This window comes from Ixodes scapularis, unplaced genomic scaffold (genome assembly GCF_016920785.2).
Source record: "Ixodes scapularis isolate PalLabHiFi unplaced genomic scaffold, ASM1692078v2 PGA_scaffold3__209_contigs__length_174095766, whole genome shotgun sequence".
Lineage (NCBI taxonomy): Eukaryota > Metazoa > Arthropoda > Arachnida > Ixodida > Ixodidae > Ixodes > Ixodes scapularis.
Window position 1 is genome coordinate 155033258 of NW_024609868.1, and position 5596 is coordinate 155038853.

Below are 5596 nucleotides of genomic sequence, written 5' to 3' on the forward strand. Positions count from 1 at the left end.
AGATCGAGAACAGGAGTCTCCATAAAAATGCAACCCTCACAGATGCTATCTTCGCGCGAAGACGTTATCGCTGTCCTGCAAACCGCTGGAATCATGCTGTCGATCGCGGTGATTGGATATCCGCGTGCTCCGTGGAAAAGCTAACCCTCGTGTTTTCTTCATGAACAGTGCGGCTATTACTCGAGTAGATACGGTAAATATATATATATGTATATATATATATATATATATATATATATATATATATATATATATATATATATATATATATATATATATATATATAATTATATAGCGGTCCCCGCTCGAAACGTCGTAATAAACTTCGAATTAGTAACTGCGACAGTACGCATCTTTGACTTATTAACTTTTCCCGGTCCATTTTTTTATATTTACCTTACTTTGCCTCTATATACATAGATATATATATATATATACTGTAAACGACTAAATTTTCGCGAGGACCTAATTTTCGCGAATTTGGCGAATCGCCTACAAACGCGAAAAATACTTCCCGCGAACGATTCGGGCAATATGTGAACACTACGGACGTTACGCTCGATTCGCGAAAATTAGAACCCGCGAATAATTTAAAATTTTCAGCTTTGGCCCGACTCGCAAAAATTTTAGCCCACGAAAATTAAGTCGTTTACACTATATATATATATATATATATCTTCATGAGCACCACTCACAATGTACGCACCCGTTGGTGTTCATTTTTAATTCGTACGATTCACAAAGGCTACGTTTGTAACACGGCCAGATAATTTCTTCACTGTGTGCAGCTCGGCAGATTATTATATCGGGACAAGCGCTTTCTGTTTGTTTTTGTATCTATTTTCAGAATGAGGCGATGAAAATCTAAAATGTATAGTGAAGTTATAATTAATCAAGCAATCTTAGCTTTATTGTGTCCCAACAGCCTTAGGGCCTTATGAGGGCTACACATCCACGCAACTAAAATTTACATACCACACAGCAATCCTCAGTACTTGACTGTTCTCAAACGTTTCAGAAGAAGTGAAAAAGTCCACGTCAGGGTTAAAACACTTGGACATGAGAATCATCAGTCTCAGAGGAGGAGTAAATTTTAAGCAATAGGAATATATAAAAAAAAGGTAGATATGTTTTTTCACAGGGGGCATGTATTGAAATTATACTGAATAACATCTGGGGATCAATGACAGCATTCAGCAAATTATATAATAACACCATGTCTCGAACTAGTGGTCGCGGCGAAAGCGGCGATAGACCAAGGGTGCCCGAAAAAAGCTCATAATCATAAAAAATACTCCGTGCAACGTGGCAACCGTAGACAATTTTCAGAAGTCGTCTCTGTACGCACTCCAACCTTAGCGCCTGAGTGACACTCACAGAAGTCCATACTTTAGAACAAAAATCCAACCGGAGTAGAACCAAAGACCGAAAGAGGCTCAGTGTGCAGGTGTAATTCCGGAAGTCACGCATAATGCGTGCAATTACGCCCAGGATGCGTAAGCAATCATTGATAACCTTTGAAACATGACGGTTAAAGTTCAGGCGTTAGTCGACCGAAATGCCAAGGTCAAGTACAACAGATGATCCAAAAATTTCAGAGCCGTCTAATGTGCAAGGATGAATAACAGCTTAACACACACAACACCGCACTACTCCCAAGATTGCACTCCCAATATACACTCACTCCTTACACACGAAAAAGAGAGGAAAAATTCCTTATTTTTCGTGTGTAAGGAGTGAGTGTAGGGTTTGAGTGTATTTTTGCAGTAGTGGGCTGTAGTGTGTAATAATTTCAGCTGCCAACTCGCCCAAACTGCTACGTTAACATGAACAACTGCATTTGCGCCTTGCGGAAAAAAAAAGATACAACGTTAGTTTTTATGGGGTTTAAAACCTGCAATTATTACAGCGCCACAGTTGAACTGCATCAACATTTTTTTTTGGTAACATTTCAAGGTCCACAGGCGTGTGGGTACTTCGAAAAATGTTCACATCATCAGCGAACTGGAGCGTCACTGCATGAGTCACTCACCCTAGTTCCAAGATCATTTACATAATTATTAAGAAGAAAAGTTACAAGGTTATACCCTCGTGGTACCCCTTTCAACAGATAATTTAACGATTTGCACCCAAAGTAGGAAAACATGTTAGAGCGTTCGCTAAGATAACTAGCGAACCAGTCGCAGAAACCCGAGGAAAGACCTATACGGTCACTGCTCCAAAATCAATAAATTGTGATGGTTGCTTTTTGCAAATGGAATCAATTCATTTAGCCACTAATAGATAACATTTATATTTAAAGTACGACAATATTTTGGTGAATTTTCCAACTGACCCTGACTGTTATAATAATATTTATTTCCACGAGAGTGTTACCCTGGGTGGCATGCAAAGGCTGAACAGAAAGGTTAGAACCGTACTAAGTTCGGCCACCATTAGAGAGTTTTAGGGAAGCGCGTTTGCACATTCAATGCGGTACGACGGGTGGTGGCGCATGCGCAGTTCGTACGGGAGGGCCCATCGTACCTTATCGGATGTGCTAAAACGGTTCCCTAAAGCTCTCTAATAATAATGACTTCAAGCAAACGGTTACCGTGTTCCGTGTATCACACTACCGGAGCCTTTACAGCGTGCTTTTAAGCTCGCGCCCCACGGCCAAGATATCACCCGGCCGAGTTAAAAGCAGGATTCAGACTCCGGTTGTGCGGTGCACAGCACACGGTAAGGACTGGCGTGGTTCATCCATTTGCGTTGCATTCGACGAAGTGTGACTGCAGCCAGTTTTAAGCCTCTTCCGACTGCTTTAGACCGCTTCGCGCAACAGCGATGGCGGTTATAAGCGGCATAAAACCCCGTTTCATTTGACTGGGTCATGGCCGGATGCAAGGGTTTGAACCTGCCTGAATGTTTTGCTTAAACTCCCTATTGTCTTCCGAGCCCGATAAACACGCATAGAAGACGGTATTTATTTTTGTACATAGCGCGATGCTTAGCTCGAGCACGTGACACTCAACTTTTTATGTTTATTCACGTATATTCAACGTCTCACCAAACTACTAGCGTAGTTTAACGTGTTCGTTTGGGGAAGAAACCTAGATGATAAACTTTGGTTCATAATAACAGTCTTTTGTGCAAAAGGTGCAAAAGCACAAGTTTCATGTTCGCGCTGAATTTGTCCCACAGTGTATGCAATGGTCACCTTAAACGAAACCAACTTCGTTTCATTCCATTTTATTAACCATTTTGAAGTGGGTGAAAGGTGAAAAAGGTACTTAATAGCACCTGACCAAGGTCCCGTGCCCAACCCAGGTTTCAGAGCGGCAGAACAGTCACAAGGCAAGCACACACACACACACAAAAAGATAAAGATTTACACATTTTTATTCGCATAATTTTTATGCTCCGAAATATAATCCCTTATTCTTTTTTTCTTAATATGTGTATCGACTTTACTCTTCGAGCCATTTTTAGAATTTGAGGATGAAAGTTTATAAGTTGGGAAACTCACTGTGCAATGTTTGTTTTTTGTTTTTTTTTTGGTCATAGCTCGCATCTATTTAACCTCTGGCATATTCCACACGTCTTGAGTTGTAGTGAGTATCTTTACAGGAAAATTGGGTGTAAAATGACTTCGTGTCCCTTTTGATATAAAAGAAGATGACCTGTAATACTGAAATTTATTACTGCTTTGTAGTAAGCAACTGACGTTTATTAAAATAAGCAGATGTGTGATCGTTTTGACTAAAACATTCGATGGATCAGATCGCCTTTTTTCTGAAGCACGAGTAGTTTTCAAAATATTAACAAACACCGCGTGTTTTACATTACAAAAGAGCATTCCGTATATAAAGCGAAACGGTGCATGCATACCTATATCAAAGGTGCACGTTAAAGGCCCACTGCGGAAAACATGGTATTTAAAACGTACAGGATGTTATGGAAATCGCAGAACACGCATTTATTCTACAACGGCAAAAACGTGCTGTATTTTGTCTTCCCATTTTTTAAGGGCAACCTCATAGTTGTTTAGAAAACAGTCGTGAATGATCACATGAGTTTGAAAATGTTCCTAGCACACCGAAGATGTTTTGTCGAAGTGTTTGATTTCTCCGCTTCACATGGAACTCGGCCTATTCTTCGGGACTCGGTGTTCCTTCAACCTCCCAGTGGCTGCCTACCTGAGTAACACGAATTCCGTCCAAGGGCAAAGTAGTGTGAGTCGAACTTTTTCTACTTAATATTACTCATGTCACCAGACGAAAAAACAAATATAAAAAAACTCTACACGATAGGGCACGTTCGAAATGTCGCCCAGAATGATGCGTTTGCGAAAGAGAAGGAACACCAGTTGCATTTCCTCTAAGCTTCGCCAAGCGCGTCCGGCTTTGATTCTCTTGGGGAATTCGACTGCAGCGCCCGGTCTCACACTTGCGGATTTGAACGTCGTTCCTCTTCACGCGGCCCACTGTGAGCAACCGCCTCTTTTTCCACCACAGCTCCTCCAGATCACTGTAGAAAAAGCCGTATTTTCATCAGCGCAAAAATACACTACTTGTCGCCAAACGCTCCGTCTGCGTTCAAATGTTGCTCTAGCGGTTGGGACAAGATACCAAGGCGTTAGAACCTACCGTTTTTGTGCTAAAAGGTTAAGGAGAAGATTTTTAAAACTGGTTAAGTTTTAAATATAAAATCTACCTACTATAGCCTAAAATATCTAATGATGTGCGGTGTCCGGTACCGGAAAGGGGCACCGTACCGAGAACGTGCAACGTTTAAAATGGTACCGGGAACATGCAACGTGCCGAACATCGTTTATCAATTTGATATAAAATTAAAAAAAAGATAACTTGTGGCATTATGGCTCCACACGCTAGAGCAACTTTTCGTAAACATATAGCAATGCCACGTTGACTCGTGACGGCATATACTGAAATATCAAAACATGAAACAGAGAACAAAGAAAACAATAGATGTACAAGCTCAAAATGTAAAGATTTCAGGGACGGCCGAACCCCTTTAAGGTTTGACGTCCTTCGAAACGCACTTCATTGTTTATTACGTAGCAAAACGCACGGGCCGATGACCCAAGGAAGGCAGCTGCGTAACTTTCTTTTTTTTCTTCTGCGCTTTCCGTTGTAAATTTACTTTAAAACTTACCGTGTCTACTCGAGTAATAGCCGCACTATTTAAACACGAGGCCCTTGTGTCTACTTTCCCGCAAAGCACTATGTGCAGCCAATCATCGCGTTGCGCATAAATAACATAGCGAATAACTAGATCGAGAACACGAGTCTCCATAAAGATGTAAGCCTCACAGATGCTATCTTCGCGCGAAGACGTTATCTCTTTCCTGCAAACCGCTGGAATCATGCTGTCGATCGCGGTGATTGGATATCCGCGTGCTCCGTGGAAAAGCGAACCCTCGTGTTTTCTTCATAAATAGTGCGGCTATTACTCAAGTAACTACGATATATATATATATATTTATATATATATATATTTTCGTGAGCACCACTCACAATGTAAGCACCCGTTGGTGTTCATTTTTAATTCGTACGATTCACAAAGGCTACGTTTGTAACACGGCCAGATAATT